Source organism: Crinia signifera, chromosome 6 (assembly GCF_055691185.1).
Source record: "Crinia signifera chromosome 6, ASM5569118v1, whole genome shotgun sequence".
NCBI classification, from domain to species: domain Eukaryota; kingdom Metazoa; phylum Chordata; class Amphibia; order Anura; family Myobatrachidae; genus Crinia; species Crinia signifera.
In genome coordinates, this window is record NC_139222.1 from 148626193 (window position 1) to 148648098 (window position 21906).

At 43.0% G+C, this 21906-nt stretch overlaps 1 long non-coding RNA gene across 1 annotated transcript in view; it reads right to left on the reverse strand.

Moving 5' to 3' along the window:
- LOC146008376 (uncharacterized) overlaps window positions 1-21906 on the reverse strand; it is a 53123-nt gene that overhangs the window by 23929 nt on the left and 7288 nt on the right. Inside the window, exon 2 of the long non-coding RNA XR_014444496.1 lies at window positions 12652-12802. This is a non-coding gene — a long non-coding RNA (uncharacterized LOC146008376). The remainder of the gene's footprint in view (window positions 1-12651; window positions 12803-21906) is intronic.

Sequence of the window (21906 nt, forward strand, 5' to 3'; positions counted from 1 at the left end):
TGAGGTTAGAGGACAGTCCCCCAAAACCAAACTACCAATTGGGTCTCAGCATACATACATTCAAGAAGGAGTAATTGAATTAATGTTATTTACTATGTACAGTATGTGTGTGTTAACATATTATTTTTTAGTACTGTGTTTACAGCAGACCCATCTTCAATGTAGTTTCTAAATGTATGTGGCCTTCACACATAACTCTGAACTTTTTATTATGTACAAATACAACAAACATTTGTGTATGTTATATATAAATTTTTTGTTTTATCCCTTCATTACAGACACTGAACAGCAGCAGGAGGAGGTGGCAGCCCTAATGCGGGAGATTGTCCTCACCCTCCTGTACCTCCAGATCCTGTTTGGCCTTCTGGAGGCCCGCATTTAATTTTTTTTTATCCCCCCCCCCCTTATTATTTTTGTTCTAAATAAAAGTTTATGTACAGTTCGAAATTGCCTGTGTTTTTAATCAGAAATATGTTAGAGGGCTTGTAAGGGTAGGTACATACAGATGTGTACTGTAAGTTATACTTGTAATTTGAGGTGAGGGGTAATGATTGATGTGTGAATGTGTGTGTTTTTGAGTCAAATAACACATAGTGAAAATGCATGAATGTTTAATGTTGTTAGATTAAAACATCACACATAACATCAGGGTAGGTATACATGTTACACATTGTGGTCAAAGTAATTATGGACATAATTTAGTACATATACAGAAACACCAACATAACTTGATTTAAAAGTAACAGCAATATGGGGACACATAGATAGTGCTTAAAATGCCACATTAGAACATAACAAATATACATGTAATGAGGGTTAAAATGTTGTTTTATTAGGGTCTTTATTAAGGTAGACAATTGAGTTAATAGAAAACAATAATTGAATAACAATTAGAATAATTAATTAATTGTCTGATTTGTAGTTGAAAGGCAAGATTTGCAGGTCCATATTTGTGAAGGGTATGCCAGCGTGCACGGACGTACGCTCACTCTCACGAGCGGTGACATAAGCTGAGTTTTCCATTGAAAACAATAGGGACCCGTCCGTGCAAGCTGGCGTACGCTCAGATCTCCGCAAGAAGTCGGTGGGAATACGGACGAAAGACGTCCGTAAACGGCGCCGTACGCTCAGTTGTACGCCTGTTGTCGGAGTGCAAGGACTGGGCCGTCCGCGTACGTTGCCGTACGCTCATTTGTACGCCACTCCCCTTCTACGTTATTTCTGCCCGTACGTAAGCGGCTGATTTGTGGGTGGACTTAACCCCAACGGCCGCGTACGGCTAGCGTACGTTAATAGTGAACGTACGCACGTTTGGCCGCTCCGATCAGAATAAGCTCCTGTGTGTGGGCCCCCTCCTCTCTGCTAGAGCCATTTGTTCCAGAACACTCAATGTATTGTGAGATGGACAGATAAAGTAGTTTTATAATCTAATTTTTTTTCTGGAACAAAGTAATCCCTAGTCTTGGGCCACAAAGAAACACAGTCATGTCATTTTATAGCTAAACTAACAATTCAATATCTCAATCATATGAACAAATTGGTGCTCTTCCAAATCAAAATGTTGTCAATAAATCACTTCTAGTACATAATATCAGATCTATAGACAGACATATTGTATATACTCCTGTATTTGCACAATAATGTGTTCACATATCTAGTTGCCTGGTTAGAGACTATGGCAGTAGCCGCTAATACAAATTCTACTATAAATTCAGTAGCCAGGCCTCCAATGGGACTTACATGACCATATTCTCCTGATTGCAAATAAATATACATCATGTGGAACTATAGTATACAATGAAGTACATTTTGAGGTTTGCTGTCAAGACATGTGATCTTGTTAAGGAAAAAAGAGAAGAAACTAACCTGTGGTTAGTGTAGAGCGCTTTCCAGGGTTACTTAATCAAGAGAGCAGCTGCTTAAGGGAGTAGTCAGCTCCCAACAAAAGGTAAAAATAAATAAATATGGACAGAAAAGCAGCGCTGTCTATTAACACTTTTTAGTTGTTTTATTCATATTTAAAACATGGTAAAATTATGATAAAAGACGCATTGAAAAACAGGATTGGCAAATAAATTGATTGGATCCAATTAGTTGTATAGTCACCAGTCCAAGGTATTGAACCTGCTCTGATACTGGGAAGGGTGGGATTTGTATAGGAGTCCTGATTTAGCCACTTGATGGTGTCCTGAATAGATTGTATCAGACTCAACCGAAGGCAAGGTTGGAATTAGCCAACTCGGGAGTCCTCACTTCTGCGAGTGGTCAGGTGTCCATGTTGATATCGGCATTTGGACTTCCAGGCAAATGGGGAGCTTGATCAGATGAGTAAGCAGGTGGGGCCGGTGAAGGAGGGGTGAATCCTTGGGGCAATTGGGTCCAAAGACAGCAAGCACCAAACAGCAAGCACCAACGCGTTTCGCAGTACCACTGACTGCTTTATCAAGCATGATAAAGCAGTCAGTGGTACTGCGAAACGCACCGGCCCCACCTGCTTACTCATCTGATCAAGCTCTCCATTTGCCTGGAAGTCCGAATGCCGATATCAACATGGACACCTGACCACTCGCAGAAGTGAGGACTCCCGAGTTGGCTAATTCCAACCTTGCCTTCGGTTGAGTCTGATACAATCTATTCAGGACACCATCAAGTGGCTAAATCAGGACTCCTATACAAATCCCACCCTTCCCAGGATCAGAGCAGGTTCAATACCTTGGACTGGTGACTATACAACTAATTGGATCCAATCAATTTATTTGCCAATCCTGTTTTTCAATGCGTCTTTTATCATAATTTTACCATGTTTTAAATATGAATAAAACAACTAAAAAGTGTTAATAGACAGCGCTGCTTTTCTGTCCATATTTATTGATCTTGTTAAGGAAACCTGTGCTTCTCAGATAACTGAATATCAATCACAACCATCTGGAGGAAACTATCACAGAAAATTGCTTGAATTATTAAGTAACGACTGTGGATTCAACATGGTCTTGTGGCAGCGTATGTGGGAATGGGCAGATTTAACATAGAAAAAGTTGCAATCAGTCTAGTCCAGTTCTTCTTAACTCAGTCCTCAGGACCCCACCAGTTCCATGGTGCATGGCAGTTGCACTGTGTATAACCAACTGCCACATTTTAAAAATCTACAGGTGACCTGGAAAATTTGAATTGTGTGGGATCCTGAGGACCAAGTTTATGAATATTTGGTCTAGTCTAACCAACAGTATGCCTTTTTCCCTCACTGGCCATGTTTATTCTGTTAATAGTATAAGATTATGGTCTAAAATAAGTTCACACATCAGCAAGCAGATGATAGCTCTCTTTCTCATATTGGGCCTTATTCTAGTTCACTCTTTCTGACAAAATCCTTCTTAGATGGACAAAACCATGTGCACTGCAGGTGGGGCAGATGTAACTTGTGCGGAGAGAATTAGATTTGGGTGGGGTTTTACTTCAAAGTGAGATCTATATTGCAGTGTAAAAATACAACAGCTAGTATTTACCCTGCACAGAAACAAAATAACTCACCCAAATCTAATTCTCTCTGCACATTTTACATCTGCCCCCCCCCCCCCCCCCCTGCAGTGCACATGGTTTTGTCCATCTAAGAAGGATTTTGTCAGAAAGAGTGAACTAGAATAAGGCCCGTTGTTCCGTCATGTATAACATCGCAACTGCTCTTATTGACTACCAGATCATTATTGTTCATAAGTGATCTCAGACCTTGTCTAAAGCTGTGTACATACGAGGGCAATATATTGTTCAGTGTCTTCTTTTCATCAGCGACCAGAGATGGTCGCTGATGAAAGGGAACCTCTGCCAGGGGAGCTGCAGAGGGAATCAGCTGGTCGCAGCAGCAAGCTCCTGTGACCAGCGATCATAAGGGGGATAAAAACGGTAGCACGCACTCAGTGATTTATCGCCGGTGCGCACTCCAATCGCTGGCAATATGGTCGCTCAGCGACCAAATTACCTGCGATATATGCTGAAATCGACCCACGTGTGTACACAGCTTAACAGTTCAACATAGAGATTATCATTTCATGATACTGTATACAGCTGTCACTTAAGATGTTTAATGTATTGATTGTGGGTGAAATGACCCTAGTTCTTAAAGAATAGTCACCCATAGAGTCCTGTTTACATTAAATACAGACATTGAAAAAAAAAACCCTCTCTAAGGGGGGTATTCAATATAGCAAGCTCGACAGCCGTGCCCCTGTCCTGTTCTCACTTTGCTCGACTTGAGCTCGGCGGTCGGGATTCAATGTCCCGGCCGCTGAGCGGCGAGAAAGGGGCGTGGCCGCGAGTTGAGGACAGAAATAGACGAGCTCCGGCCAGGAGCTCACCTATTTCTGGCTTTTCTCGGCAGAACGAGCCCGACAGCTTGTGATGTCGGGCTCATTCTGCGGAGAACCCCTGTTCAATGCTGTCGGGGAAGACAGCATTAAATAGGGCCCCGTAGCCATCTCCCCCATCGGGAGATGGCTGCGGGAGCACAACAAAGATTGAATACCCCCCTAAGTCTTAGTTTACTGTATGTCCAAATGTATAATGGTCTGTAGGACATTATAATTTAACAAGTAGATACAAATGGGGATACGGTCATATTGTCTACAGCATTTAGATCTATAAGCATTAGGTCTACACCACTAGGTCGACCTGCATTTAGGTAGACATGCATTTAGGTCGACATGACTGAAGGTAGACATGACTTAGGTCGACAGGTTTTTATGAGGTCGACAGGGTCATTAGGTCAACATGGGGAAGGTCGACAGGCAAAAGGTCAACATGGGGTCATTTGACTGTTTTGTGAGTCGACATGTGCCGACAGGTGGTATTTCATGCCCTACCATCCACTAGGGCGTGGTGGGAGAATGAAATAGTGTGCCGAGCGTAGTGAGGCACCGTGCCCGAAGCATGGCGAGCGCACGCGGTGCTATGTTGACTGTGTCAACACTTGAAAAAATGAAAGAATTTTTTTTAAACCATGTCGACTTTTTCACTGTCGACCTAATGATCCTGTCGACGTAATGACCCTGTCGAACTAACACCTGTCGACCTAATGACCCTGTCGACCTAATGACCCTGTCAACCTAACCCATGTCGACCTTCAGTCAGGTCGACCTAAATGCAAGTCAAACTAATGGTGTAGACCTAATGCTTGTAGACCTAAATGCAGTCTGACTAATGATCCCATTCCATACAAATGGTAAACCAAGAGATAATTTGGAGGTTTCAGGACCGATAAAGGGATGTTTAGATAATGGCCCTTATTCTGATCGGTGCGTACTTTCCCGAATTCTTTCGGATCGCGTTTTTTAGCCGTCTGCGCATGCGTGGGGAACGCTATGCGCATGTGCCACGCATGGTCTCCGTACTTGTTCTCACTAATACCGTACAGAAATGTGCACCGAAATCATTCGGCCAATATGGGTGTGTTATGGGCGTCATGCGGAATGACACAGGGGCGTAGTTTCAAAGTGGGCTAAACTGGGCGGAAACATGGGCGGACACGGGGGAGTACACTTATTTTGGTAGGCGTGCATTCGGACAGCACGCCGAATGCACGCGAACAAAAAGGGTAGAAATGTGCGGTGTCCAAAAGGCTAGTATTGCTTTGCGGACACCACTCGGTCATGCGCTAGGCAATTGGAACGCCTAATCAGGACGGACGCACCTCAGCCAATGTCAGCTGAACACAATACAATCACCTACTTTACTCATTACTTGTTAATTACACGCTTCTCACTGCTACAATTGGAAGCATTGCAGCTTAAAGGGAACATTACATGCTGCACTTGTCACACACTTTTACACAGCAAATAATCAACACAACTTAATATTAATAATACTAATACACATGTCACTTCTGCGTGTATCAATTAATACAGACATTTGTGGGGCCAAAATAACATTTATTAAAGAAACTTTGCCAAAAATGTCAAAAACATCACAAAACAAATGGTACCATAACAGGCCTAAAAGTAAATAATATATAATAAATAGCCACAGCAGAATCATTAGGAACACATCAGGTGGCTTCACAACAAAAGTACAGCACCAACACTTCAAGTACAGCACACAGTAATGCTAGCCGAAACAGGGCAACAGGGGAACCAAACATGACATTTGAACCGCGGGCAAATGTGGTGACCCTCGGCACGGATTTTGACACAGGATGCTGACACACACAGCTCAATGGAAGATTTGGGAAGACATAACGGTGGAGATTAATGGGGACACAAGTTCATTTGCGGGCACGTTTGCCCCTGGCAGGCTCCTTGCCACGTGCAGCAGCTCTTCGGCCTCGCCCACGGCCACAGTCAGATGGTGGGTCACGTGGAGCACATGCTGGGGAGGGGGTGGATGTTCTTCCCCCTCTGGCAGCAGGGAGTGATGATGGTGGTAATGCACCAGAAGCGGGTGACATTAGGACCCTATTGGTGGTAACTAGCTCCACCATAAGTTCATTATGGTGGAGGAGGAGTTCATTTTGCCGCAGGGCTTGATCAGCCAGCACCTGCAGGCTAGCAGCAATAGCTTGCTGGCTGGCACTCATAGCTTGCTGGCTGGCACTCATAGCCTGCAGGCTCGCAGCAATACTCTGGTGGCTGGTGGTCAAACCCTGCAGCACCTCCTCGGCCCTACGCACCCGCTCTGATGCCGAGTCTCCCTGCTGCACAATACTTTCTAGCACACGGCCCCACGTGGACAATTCAGCCGCGGACATTTCCGGCTGCTGCTGCACGGGCCTGCTACTGGGGCCAGGTGGCACAGACTCCACAACCACCTCAAGAGAATCTTGACCAAGCGGTGGGGATGCTGTTGAACGAGAAAATACCAATTACCACACATTCCATGCCAAATTCAAAACATCTACTTATGGCCTGGCAAATAATTACCTTCAAGCGTAGAAGCCATCACTTCCGCTGGGGACTCGCTGTCTATGGTGCTCACCCCCCGGACCTCCTCCACTGCAATGCAGCACTGTGCCATCTCTTCCAGGGGGGTGAGCTGCAGCTTTGATGGCATGGGGCCAGCCCCAGAGGTGTGGCTGTGTTCCCACCGCTGGGTCAATTTCTTCTTGAGGTTTCCTTTGAAGTCGTGCCACCTGCAATCAAAGTGTACATATTAATACATGTAACTCCTCATGTTTGCTGTAGCACCCATTGCAATCTGAAATATAATACAACATGTGCCTACTGACACCAAACTTACATTATATTCATTTTGAAAAACAACCCTTAGAAGATACAACAAATCTCTATCAAATCACGTGCCCGGGTCACCAGGATGTCAAGCTCCTGCGGTTCATATGCCATGTTTCTTGTGGTTGGTTCCTCTGTTGCCCGACTGCGGCCACGGGCACGGCCACTGGCACGGCCACTGCCACTGGCACTGCCACGGCCACCGGTTGCTGTACTTGAAGTGCTGGGCTGGCTACTCTGTTGGGAAGCCACCTGCTGTGTTCCCAATGATTCTGCTGATGCTGAGGATGGGCCAGCTGCTGATTGGCCTGATGTTGATGGCCCATCTGGCTGCTCTGGGTTGAGGGGGACATAGGTGGTGTTGGCCTCCATGCGGGACAAGAGATTCTGCACCACCTGTTCTTCCTCTGACTCTGAGCCAGCCATGTTTGCAACAACTGTTTGCCTTTCTAGGACCACTTTAAATACTATTTCTGTAATTGGCGTTGATCAGCTGCAACCTGCGTTCCGTACGGCCGCGTTCCGTACGCCAGCGTCAACCGTGCGGCGCATACGGGTCGCCCCTTGGTGTGGAAAAATATTTCTCAAAAACCTGGCAAACTGAGTAAGTCTGATTTAGTAGCTAAATGCAGATTCCAACACCAATGACAAAATAAAACTGAGGTCACACATGAAATGTATATTTGAATGTACATCTGTACTGTGCACTTGTTTGGTATGTAGTACAACTGACACTACCCATTCCATATGTAAATCCAGTCCACCACTTAGCCACAAGTAATCAGTGCTAGCATCCAAATCACATGTGAAAGCACTCCAAATTCAGGCTGGATGCTAGCTACTTTTCATTCAACCTCTGTAGTATGGGCCAGTAGAAGGTAAGTGTACACATGGCAGCATGGCCTAATTTTGGGAAAAGGTCTGCCACTATTTGCTATGTTTCTGCTGCATACCTTTCATTATAAAATAGCTGTTTAGTACCTTGTGGAGTTAGGTGTAAGTGTCTAGTGATGCAGACTATTTCACCTGTTGCTTATACCCATGTTTGGTGAATGTTATAGATTATATATAATGTGTTTCCATCTTATTTTACACTGTCTGTTTAGGATGGGTGTGCGATGCAATGGGTTAGCCGTGTGTTCGGGCGCATAGACGCTGTTAGTGTAAAAATGAACAATAAAGTTAATACCAAATATCACTCTGATCAACCAATGACAGCACATGATTGTTTGATTTGTGCCATTGCTAAGATGGCGGCCTATGGGAGAGCAGCCCCATTCTCATCAGCGGAGCTGAGAACACTGGTCTCCGTTATGGAGACCAGGCTGGGGCGGGCGGGCCCATTTATCACGAATAGGCAAAAGCGCAATGCCTATGCGGTGGCCCGCCGCCGTATATTCGCACGCACAGAGGTGCGGCGGACCATCACTCAGCTGGAGCGGCGGTGGTCCGACCTGAGGCGCAGGGAGCCAGACAAGCTTCAACAAATAAGGGCCAGCATTGCTAGATGTGAGTATTTCGACAGTAAATGGGGATTTGGACATGATTGCTTACCTGACATTATTTAATCCACTAAGGTCACCAGCCTGATCATGAGTTAAACATTGCATACAATATATGAGTGCTACTTCCTGTTTGACACCCTGTAATGGTCATAAAATATGTTATTGGGGAGGATTAATGCTTGTGATGCTTACAATGGGCCAAATGTCACAGCATACCTGCCATGTTACAGGCTGTGTTTTGTAAAGGCCACTAAGGAGCTGTTTGCCTGTACAATTATCTGTACTTATAACCTTTGCATTTATAGCTTGATAAGGCTTAATAGTAATTACCACTAATTGCCACTTTTTTGATTTTTCCCATACACAGCACGTGATCGAGCAAGACAGGCCCGGGAGGAGGCAGAGGTGGCCCAGGAGGAGCTTCCGCAGGAAGGGAGCCCAGAGGAGGGGGCCCAAGAAGTGGAGGATGAGGAGGGGTGGGCTGTGGAGGCGCTGCCACCCGAGGAGGAGGTCATCCAAGGCGAGGACGAGGTGGCACCATTGGAGGCCCCTGAGGAGGAGGTGGAGGCCTGTGAGGTCGTCCAGGCGGCCGGAATTGGTATGTATACATAAGGATTAATTTATCCGTTTGGCATTTACTATTTGCTATGTAGCACTGGTGATTCAATTGATTTTTACAATACTATAAAGTGACCAAACAAACAGGATAGCAACAGACACACTTTGGGGTTAGATAGGGTGGCCAAACCATCCCTTTCATCCAGGACACATATTAATGACACAGGTTGTGAGGATGTCTTTCATATCGATTTTGAGTGGCACTGAACCTGTGTAGTTAATCTGTATCCTGGAAGAAAGGGATGAATTGCTAATGTAAGTGTTTCATGTCCCTGCTGCAAGCATACAATCTGTAGCCTCATATAGGTGAGTAGAGTTTACTGGTGAATGATCTTTGTAAACTAGATTCAGTATGGCATAAATGGAGTATGGACAGGCGTGGCTTAGACTGGAGTAACAAGTGGTCAGTGCCCCTGGGCCCTCCTCTAGCTAACCACCCCCTGCGGTCTGCATGTATGTTTTGCACCATAATTGTGTGTTGATTTGGTCTTAGTAATGCTTTTGAGCATGGGAGTGGGTTAGTGCTGCAGCTTCCCCTAACTGGCATTCTGACAATGATTTCTGGAGCAGATTATCAGCAGGCAAGCCATGCTTGATTGCACAAATGTACTGAGCATTCCTGAGAGTTGTGTAACTCCCCTGCCAGGCTCCATCATATAACAGACACTGAACTTTGTTTGCCGAATTGTGATTGGTGCAGCGCTTGACATGCTTCTCACAGCTTAGTCATGGGTGGGTTTGGATTGAGAAGGAGCAGTATGACTGTGAGGTGTTCGACAGAGTAAAGGGTAGAGGGCCAAAATCAGGCTTTCCATGTAGTATGTATGCATGTATGTATAGGTGTATGTCTCATATATATATAGTTATATATGTGTGTGTATATATATATATATATATATATATATATACACACACCTGTCACGGTGCATGTTTAAAATGTAGGTTTGACTATGTTAAATGTATGCATGAATATCATTAGTCATTTTTCAATTTGAATTTCCTCCACAGATGAGCCTGCCCAAGCAGAGGAGGGTCGCCGTGGGGCCCTCCTTAGACTGCGAGCCCAGATGCGCCAGATGTTGGCGGAAATGGACCGCATCATTGATGCCGATAATTAATTTCGTTTTTGTGGACAGTTGTTTTATAATAAATAGTTATTTAAAGTTCAAAGTTGTCAGTGTTTTTTTCTAACATGCTAAAGTATATGTGTAACTTGTTTAAAATCTTTAAAATAAGCAAAATTTACATAGTGTATATAGATGTATGTTAGGGTCACATGCTGTAAGGGTTAATGTGTGTCATGAATGTAGTAGGAATGTGGGTCAGTATAGATGAGCATTTAATTGATTGAAATTGATAACAATCCTTTTTTCATGAGGTTGCCTAATTGCCTAAGTGGGTCATGTGATCGCTGTGTGTACTCAGTAAAAAAGTGTGGGATTGAGCGTAAATACTCCGCATCGGGGCGTACGGACAGCTTCCCGTACGTTCTGACGCGGTAAGACCGTGCTTGTGCGGGAAGACCGTGCAAGAATCTGTACGTTTACACCGCACATGCACGGTTTGTATGTCGTCCGTACACACGCCCTGTTCTTAAAGAGTGAGTCCGTCCGAATGCGGAGGACCCGTGGGCGTTTCTACGGACGTTAGCCGTACGCCACCGCACCGAAAGAATTCGGGAAAGTACGCACCGATCAGAATAAGGGCCAATGTATCATTAGTGAAGGAGATATTGTTCCACTGTCTGATTTTAGGATGTTTGCACCAAAAACAGATTATAAAATACAGCCTGACTAAACATGATGACTCTGAGATAGTAGTTAATTAGTTAATCATTACATACATCACGTTGTATGCAATACAGTTTCAGTTCATGTTTAACCTACTTTGGCAATTATATCAGTGGTTTATTTTGTATACAATGTAATCTTTAAAAGGGTGATTGGTGTTTCATGACTACACTATGTTTTTTTTTTATAGGACTGGGAATGGAGAAATATGCTTGACAATCAATGATTGCTGTGAAGATTTTAGATTGAGTGAAAAGTCAGCCACATTGCTGATGAATCAGGTGCTGCACAAAGCACATGCCTGAAGAGTAAGGTAGTTGCTAGATCCAAGTCAGATAAAGGACCTATCATGGCCAATCACGTGACATGTCCCATTAGAGGGAGGAGTATGGCCTGTGGCCTTGCATTGCTACTATCATGATGTGAGTGTAGTGAGCCCATGAGGGTACTTTTGGGCTACCATGTTTAGACCTTGCTTCTCCCAATGTTGTGCTGATTCACATGCTTGTGATGTCAGGGGTCCTATCTCCAACTAGAAGACCTAATCATAGGGGTAGAGGGTTGTTGCCTGCTGGGACATGCTCCTGCATGCTTCCTGCCACTGTCGGCATCAGCAGGGTGCTGTGACTGGTGGCAGGCTGTGTCTTCAACAGTAACACAGTTTCTGGTAAGTATAGATTTAATTTAATTGCTTCTTCTCTCTCAACTGACTTTCTCTCCTCTCTCTCCCTCCCTCCCTCCTCTCTATAGCTCTTCCCTTATCCTCACTCTCTCTTCCAACGCTGTTTCCCCTGTTCCTCTAGCAACTTCTCCCCCTTCTCTCATGGTCCTATATACTGAAATTGAGGAAAATGGCACTACTACTGTGTGTCATAATGTAGCATAACTTAAAAAAAATTATTACGGGGGGGGGGGGGGTTAGTTTGGGAGATGCCAAATTACTGCTATTCTCTGGGTACTAAAAATCCTAGTTTCAGCCCTGCATACATTTCAGTATTATACTACATGAATTATATGATGTATTTATTATGCTATTATTTAAATAGCATTTCTCCCAATAGAACGCAAAGGGCATGATTCAGAGGTGGACTCAAAACTCGACTGCAAATTCGTATTCAGCATATATGTGAAAATATGATGTCACAATTGCAAGGTTTTGTATTGAGGCACCCACTAATGGTGTCTCTAATCTATAGCCATGTTACAGGCTGTGTTTGAAAAATGACAGTTAAGAGGGTGGAATTGAAGCCTCGGATAGTTATATTGGAAGAGCAAAGTAGAGAGAGAATAGTGTCTGTATATGACTCACTAGTTTCAAAAGAATATTAAAATTGAACTTTTAATAAATTCATATGAAATATATGAATTTATTAAAAGTTATATTTTAATATTCTTTTGAAACTAGTGCACCATATACCGACACTATTCTCTGTCTACTTTGTTCTTCCTTGTTGAGAGTATATTGTGATTTTCTCTGTAGTAACCAGAAAGCTCAGACATCATGCTGTTTGACCTAATGTATCTCACCTGGCACAACCTCCTATTTTTTCTTACGTTTCTATCATTTTAATAGGAAAAACTTTGATGGGCCTTTATGTTCTATTACATTCTAAAGTCTGGATTCTTCATTAGTATCCAGTGGTTTGGGTTTCAGCAAATCAACAGTATGCAATCCTGCCTACAAAAAAACTACAGAAAATGCTCAATAGATTTTCAGATTCTCTCATTTAATGGTATATTACGTGTAGATAAAATAAAAAAATCAGTTTAAAGCCTGATTTACTATGTATACACGATGTGTTCATGTAGTGATAGATAGATAGATAGATAGATAGATAGATAGATAGATAGATAGATAGATAGATAGAATTCCTTTATTTGTCTCAAAATGGAGAAATTTACAATTGTTACAGCAAGGTTCAAGTACAGATAAGGGTGAAAATAGCATAAGATAATAAGAACACACATGATAAGAAGTTCAAACAATATAAATCTAGAATCTAAGAACATGCTGCCCCAGCAGACCACTCCGTAGAATATGGCCGATGCCACTACACAGTCGAAGAAGTTCTTCAGGAGCGCTCCCTGCACTCCAAAGAACCTCAGTCTCCTCAGTAGATAAAGTCTGCTCTGCCCCTTTCCTATATAGAGCAGCATAATTATCAGTCCAGTCCAATTTATTGTTCAGGTGAAAACCCAGATACTTGTAAGTTCTTACGATCTCAATATGCACTCCCTGAATGCTCACAGGAATTGGGGGGGGGGGTATGCTGCCGATTCCTAAAATCAACTACCAACTCCCTAGTCTTTCTCGTATTGAGTTGAAGATGGTCCCCCTGACACCAAGGGGTTTATTCTAGTTCATTCTTTCTGACAAAATCCTTCTTAGATGGACAAAACCATGTGCACTGCAGGGGGGGGCAGATGTAACATGTGCAGATAGAATTAGATTTGGGTGAGTTATTTTGTTTCTGTGCAGGGAAAATACTGACTGCTTTATTTTACACTGCAATATAGATCTCACTTTGAAGAAAAACCCCACCCAAATCTAATTCTCTCTGCACAAGTTACATCTGCCCCACCTGCAGTGCACATGGTTTTGTCCATCTAAGAAGGATTTTGTCAGAAAGAATGAACTAGAATAACCCCCCAAGTTATCAATGATATTTTTATATTTAGAAATAGATTATTATATTTCAAAACTTATTTCATTTATGTACAAGGTATATTGTTGAACCAGATGAGTTTGAAGAGTTTAGTAAAGTATCTCGGATAATCTCTATGGAGTGTGAAAATGATCCAAATAAATCCCATGTTTATTTTCTCTCATTAAAAATAATCTTTCATTTAATTAGTCCTGAGAGAAATTAAGACAACACTTTTAAAATATAGAGAAATTATCTCCTGAGGGATAAACTGCATGTTTAAAAAAAGAAAAATATGAAATAAATGTAAAATGAAATGTATTTTTTTTTTTACTTTTTTTATTGAGACATTGCATATACATTATACAATAAACATATTGTATTAAAATATATATATGTATATATATATATACAGTGGTCGAAGTGGAAATTTTGAAGTGGGGGTATGGACATTTTTAAGTGGGGGTATGGAAAAGTAAAGAGTGAATATAGTGCGCACCTTCGGACACCCCCCTGTCCATCAACGTCCCCTGCCAGACTGCCCCGTTGTACAGGGGTATTACAAAAGCACAATATGCGCTGCTGAGTGATCAGAGAGCATCCTGAGGGGGAAAAAAAAGAGTTTTTTTTTATCTTCAGATTAAAGTGGCGGTATGGCATACCCCCGTATACCGCCCCACTTCGACCACTGTATATATATATATATATTCAAAGTAAACATATATCATATTAAATAGCGTATGCTTACCATATACTTTGTCTAACCATCACACAAAGCAATCAGGGATTACATAAGAGGAAATAATAGGTATTACATCCACAAATTTAGTCAAGAGAAATAGGGGGTCTTAAGCAGCCATTCTACTTAAATACCACGTAGTTGTTTTTAAGCTAGCATCAGTTGTCTTGTGGTAAAAGGAAGAGTGGGTATATAAGATTCCCATAAAATGTCCATGTATTACCTCTATCAACAGTGGCCTCTACACAATCCATTCAAAATAAAAAGTGAAGCTTGGTCAGAAATAACGGGAATTGTGGGGGGAGGTGGCATCAATCAATCCATCCATGGAGAATAGTTTTCCTACCTGTTGCACTAAAAGAGTAGTAAGAGTTTTTTGCTTTTTTGTCATATGGGAGGGCAGGGTCAAATACACCCAGTATTGCCCATTTTGGGGTGAAGAGAACAAAAGTGACTAACTTGGCTTCGGCATAGCGTTTTATATTTAGCCAAAAGTAACTAATTATAGGGAAGGCCCATAAACAGTGGTAGGTGTCTGCATTTTCTTATTGGCACTTTGGACATTTATGTGTGTCAGAGATTACCATATGGAAACGCCTGGGGGGAACAGATAGGAATTGTGATAAATATTGAGAAAAAGTTCAGTGTACATACTAGCTTTAAGAACTTGTCAGGAATATAAAAGGGTGTTTTTTAATGAAGATATAGTCAAGGAGGGGAAATGTTCTAACCATGTAGACATTCCTTTCCTTTGCTTTGGCGTGATCAAGAAATCGTCTCAAGTAGTTATAATGAATAGATATAGCGGTACTCTTTACCTAGCACGGCGCCCATCGCGGGCATCGCGGGTACATTTATGTCTGGCCGCGACGCGACCGACGCGATGCCCGCGATTTCCCATTGAAACCCATGTTAAACATGGAAATCGCGTCGGTCGCGTCGCGGCCGGCCATAAATGTACCCGCGATGCCCGCGACGCGATGCTCCCGATTTGCCATAGGAATCAATGTTAAAAGGCCCGATGGACACGATTTTACTGTTAAATGCCTCAATGGACCCGATGTGGCCATAGGAAACAATGTTAAATGGGCCTTAGAGCCCAAATAGTTACCCTGAACTCTGAAATGGCCCCCCCAATTGTTTACGCCACCCCACGATCAACGTCAACCCGAAGCGTGGCGAGCGCAGCGAGCCCGCGAGGGGCGGCGGTACGCGTCCTCCGACCTTTTCATACCCCCACTATCCACGTCGGCGTGGAGTTGAGAATAGAATAGTGTGGCGAGCGCAGCGAGCCCCGCGAGGGGACGCGGATACCTTCACAGCTATACGCGTCCCCTCGCGGGCTTCACAGGTGTCCATGGCGACGCGGACACCTGTGAAGCCCGCGAAGGGACGCGTTTACCTGTGAAGGTATCCGCGTCCCCTCGCGGGGCTTGCTGCGCTCGCCACGCTTCGGGCTCGGTGGCTCGCTGCGCTCGCCACACTATTCTATTCTCAACTCCACGCCGACATGGATAGTGGGGGTATGAAAAGGTCGGAGGACGCGTACCGCCGCCCCTCGCGGGCTCGCTGCGCTCGCCACGCTTCGGGTTGACGTTGATCGTGGGGTGGCGTAAACAATTGGGGGGGCCATTTCAGAGTTCAGGGTAACTATTTGGGCTCTAAGGCCCATTTTACATTGTTTCCTATGGTAAAATCGGGTCCATTCAGCCATTTAACATGAAAATCGTGTCCATCGGGCCTTTTAACATTGATTCCTATGGCAAATCGTGGGCATCGCGTCGCGGCCATCGTGTGCACATTTATGGCCAGCCGCGACGCGACCGACGCGATGTCCATGTTTAACATGGTTTTCAATGGGGAAATCGTGGACATCGCGTCGGTCGCGTTGCGTCCGGGCATCTTTAGCCCGCATACGACGCGACCGACGCGATTTTTTACCTCACGATGCCCACGATCAAGATCGTGGGCGCCGTGCTAGGTAAAGAGTACCGATATAGCTTTAGTGGGTGGGACTGGGTAGGACAAAGGGTATCGAAAGTATTGTTCCAGTCGTCATCTGAAAAATAAAAAAGGACATGGGATATATAGAATCTAGAGTGTAAAAACACTAGTGGATATGGACAAACCATAGCATATTGGGAGGACACTTCAGAAAATTGCATAAGATGTTTATCCTATTTTATGACTAATGAACATATGGAGTTAATCACTGCCAGCTTCCGCACAGAAAAGGGTGAGCAGCCATGCGGTCCAAAAAAGCAGGGTTTTGCAATAGGGGTAGGAATAGGGAATGATATTGGTTTAAGACAGCTGCGTTGCTGCAGTATGTGCCAGATCTTTCTAGTAGACCATAAAAGTGGATTGGATTTCAAATCTTCAGATATTTCCTGGTTATGTTGGCGGAGAAAACAAATCAAGCCAGTATCGCCCAGGAAACCCTGGTCTAACATTACATTGGTGTAAACTGAGCTGTTGTGTAGTCATGCAAATGCCTTAAAAGAGCAGCATGATTATAGGTAACTAGAATTGGGAAGTTTATGCCACCATTGAAATTTTGTTCCGCATTGCAATACGTGCACATCCTCACTTCCAGATACATTTATGGAAATTTTTCGTGATTTGTTGAACATCGTTTTTAGTTAATAAAACTGGAAGTATTTGTAGAGGATAAAGCAGCTGTGGAATTGCAACAAGTTTCAATAGATTAGCTCTTCCCAAATAGGATAAAGGAAGGCGTTCCCATTTATTAACATCGTTACTCAGGGCAACTATGGCTTTGGTTATATTAAGTGTATAAATTTGCAGGGTAATGGGGTATTGGGATTTCCAGGTAAGGAATGTGTGAGGCGTTCCATTTTGACGGATATTGAGATGCCCAAGAAGGGAGGGTAGTAGAGCCATAAAGAAGCATAAAATTAAACATTTTGATTATGCAATTCTAATGAATTTAATGATTTGTCAGGAAATTTAAATATTCAGATTTTAAAGTGCAGAAGCACGCCTGCATATTTATAAACACCCCTAGAAAATGCCATACTTCTGCCCCTAAACACTGTCTTCCTGTGCATCAAACTGTGACTACTTCATAACTTCCTAATTCCTTGCATATAGATATTTATTTAGAGCATTTGTAAGAAGTTTTAAACAGGAGCAGCAAGTAATTGGGGATTAATGAGACCCACTCATCTGTTCTGTGGGTCTATTCAGTTGAATAATTGGGAGCAGCCTGTGCACCAACATATGCAAATACCTATATACCTTACTGGGAGAGAGAAGTGGTGTTTGATGAATTTAATGAACAATATACCCAGCACATAGTGGTTTGGCTCTGATATATTGATGGCATCTTACTGATTTGGAGCAATACAAAAGACAAGCTGCATCAATTTATTGACTCACTTAACACTTACCAAATTAATCTAAAACTGGCATTAGATGTAAGTGAATCTCCAATTAGATCTCTTGATTTAAAAATCAACTGAAAAGGGGATTTTGTACTTACTGTTAAATCATTTTCTCAGACTCCATAGGTGACACTGGAGAGTTACATTGGGGAATAGAAGGGTGACTTTAGACTTTATGGGGGTATTCAATGTCAGGGGCACGGCTGTTGAGTGAGCTCAACAGCCGTGCCCCTGTCCCATTCTCGCTTTGCTCGATTTGAGCTCGGCAGTCGGGATTCAATGTCCCGGCCGCCGAGCAGCGAGAAAGGGGCGTGGACGCGAGTTGAGGGCGGAAATAGACGCGCTCCGGCTGGGAGCTCGCCTATTTTCGGATTTTCTCGCCAGAACAAGCCTGACAGCTTTTGATGTCGGGCTCGTTCTGCCGAGAACCCCTGTTCAATGCTGTCGGGGAAGACAGCATTGAATAGGGCCCCGCAGCCATCTCCCCCGTCGGGAGATGGCTGCGGGAGCACAACAAAGATTGAATACCCCCCTTTGTCTTTAGTCTATTTTTAAAGGATTCTACAGTGGGGGCTTCTCGCACTGTGCGAGGAAGAAAGTACCATAGAGTTGGAGAAACAAAGTTGAAAGCTCGAGCCCCAGATGAATTCAGGGAAATTCTGGATACTATTAGTAGTAATCGATCCACCGAAGAAGGACTACTAATAATTAATAATAATAATAGCAACTCAACTCATCCCAATACAGACATTTTAAGTACATTTATTGGATGGGCTTAAGCCCATCCAATAAATAACGTTCTCTGTACATCTAAAAGGGATAGGAACACGAAAGTGAGCGCGGTATAACACTGTCCTACTTCAATCATAACCTGCCCCAGGGTCAAAGAGCCGGGCCTGGTTTTTAACAATTTTTAAAACCAGCCCCAGGCCCCCTGGGTCGGGCATGGTTCCCAAAATACGGGGAACCCCTACACTTTTTGTCACCCAAATTTTTGGAATCAGGTCCAGCTCAATGAGCCTGGGGCTGGTTATGCTCAGCAGGGGGGACCCCATGCCATTTCCTTTATAACCTTTTTTTACACAAAATCCCACATGTCCTCAAATTCGCACATTTTCAGGACTAAAAATTGCACAATTTCATGACTAAAAACGCACCATATCGCACTCTTTTGCCACAAATTCACATCTCATTAAATATGCAAATTAGCGGAAAAAATGCAATTAAAAAAATTGCGATGTGGTGCGATTTCAGAAAATGATATTTTTTTCACATTCCCTTAAATCTCGGCCCAGGTATCTCATAGCCCACACTGAAATGGTTTGTGAATGCAAACCTTGTGCCATGTTTGAAGCTGAGAAGTATGTGTGTGTGCTTAGTGGCCTTTTATAAGTCACACATTTGGGATTTTGATCAGCTGGGGGTTATTTTCTGATTTTTTCCTCATGTGTAAAGTTCTAAGATGTGAAATACACTTCCAAATCAAGGTGTGTTTTTTTTGGTGTATTTTTTTACAATTCGTATGCGTTTACGATTCGTATTTGTATTTTTTGCAAATACGAATTGTTAGTAAATGACTAAAGTACTTTGTTTTCATGTTAAAAACAGTTGTATTCTATCGATATCGTATTCATTTGTATTCGTATTCAAAAATACTAATACGCCATGTATACACCATGAATACGAATACACATTACCGTATTTTCAGGATAGTAAATCCTGAAAATACGAATACACATAAAAAAAATCGTATTTTGCTGTACGAATACGAATTTTTCATACGAAATTTCCCCCACAGAGCTGGAGACAGCTGGCAAAGTAGATTATCTGACAGGGGACCACAGAGTGAGCATGAAACCCCTGGCAAGGAGCATGTAACCCCCCAAGCGACAAGATGTAACCTCTGGCAATGAGCAAGTAACCCTTGGCAACAAGCATATATCTCCTGCTAACAAGCATGTCATTATTGGCAACAAGCATGTAGGCAAGCAGCAGCTTGAAAAAGCTCACATTGGAGCGAAACGTATTAGAGGATCCGGCACCCCTGGAGAGAGGAAAAATACCTTTGGGGTCCACTAGCACCTCCACTTATGTGCTTCCACTTTGGCTAACTTGCCAGACGTACTGGACATACAAGTGGTAATACACGGACACTAAACCACAGCTTCATTACCAACAGCGGTCCAGCGGGTGAGAGACGCAGCAAGGCCTGACATACAGGCACCCCGTACGAGCTGGAGGCGAGACCACCCACTGCTGTGTGTGAGAGAAGCGGCAGTACCGGACTGACGTTACACTGCTGGACTTAGGTGGTTCTCTTTCCTGGCACCTCACTTTGTACATTCACCGCAAACGAGCAGGTAGCAGTACTGAGGGCAGTGGAGTCAACACGGAATCATCCCTCAGTCTCCCTACATTCCCTACCTCACTTTACAGCGTATAATTGGAGTCTGTGAGTATCGCTTTAAGTGGAGCACCTTTCTTTCCCCCCATTCAAAGACATTTGGAAATTTTTCTACTGGTATTCTAGTGGACATTCCTGCATATTTTTATATATAAAAATTGGAATAATATGATCCTGGGGTACATTTATTTTATATATTGTTATTTGCGATTTATTTCATTAAATATATGTTATAACCATTACAAAAGAATCAAAAAACAGGTGGCCACCTAAATCGTATACGAGCATTGGGTATTTATTTTTATTTTGTTGTGAAATTTTTTTATTGTACTTTGATACTTTTTATAATTGATACCTATATAATTCATTAAAAAGAATAATTGATTAAAACTGTGTGAGACAGTGATTCAGTCATATTGCACTTCATAGAATATTAGCGCAGACATTGGGATTCTTCTCTTGTTGTTTTGTAGAAGGTATCCTACACTTGTGTAGGTTAATTCTTTCAAATTAGGTGTGATCACACAGTCACACCACCCCGTCTGCAGCTGAATCCATATCAGAGTGTTTTATTTAATTTTTTTAAAAATTGTTTTTTAATATATATACATCCATAAATCTATACAGCGCCTAGAATTGGAGGGTAACCTCAAGAAAGCAGCAGTTATGTGGCATAACATGTAATAGGCATTACTGTGTATGGTATAATGTGTAATAGGCATTACGGCGTGTGGCATAATATGTAAAAGTCATTAAGGTGGGTGGCATAATATGTAATAGGCATTAAGATGTGTGGCATAATATGCAATAGGCATTACGGTATGGTTTAATATGTAATAGGCATTACGGTCTGTGGCATAATAGGCATTATGGTGTTTGGTATAATATGTAATAGACATTACAGTGTGTGGCATAATATGTAATAGGCATTATAGTGAGTGTCATAACATGTAATGGGCTTCGCAGTGTGCAACAATGTGTAATAGGCATTACAGTGTGCGTAATCCGGGTGCAGTGTGTCTAAAGGGCTCTACCTGGTGTAGTGTTTCTAACTGGCTCTATCTGACGCAGTGTGTGGTGTAATGTGAAATGGTACTAATATGTGGCAGAGCCCCTCTCGCACAAACAATTATGTGGCAAAACCCCTCTCGCACTACAATTTCCCTATTTATCCCTAATTTTCGTGTGTGTGTGTGTGAGGGGGGCACTACTACTACGGGCATTTTACACCCTTTTTTCAGCATTCGCCTTCAGCACACATTGTCTACATTGTGAAGCAAATTTTAGTTTGCAGGTGGGCGCAGAGCACCCTAATACCGGCCCTGCACAGAATGCACCCAATGAAGAGTAGGCGCTGGCAGTCTGTACAATAAAATTTATGGTATGTCACAATGTGACGTAATATCCCGCGGCACCAGTGAAGATAGCCAGTGAAGATAGCAGAGGAGCCGCCAGCTCAGGATCTCTGCGTAGGCTGTAACAATATTGCCTGCTGATTTTGTGTGAGAGTGCAGCCCCCTCACTGTCATTTAGGTTTTTTTGTTAAAAATCTAATTGATAGCTCCATCCGTGAGGTGCCGACTAGCG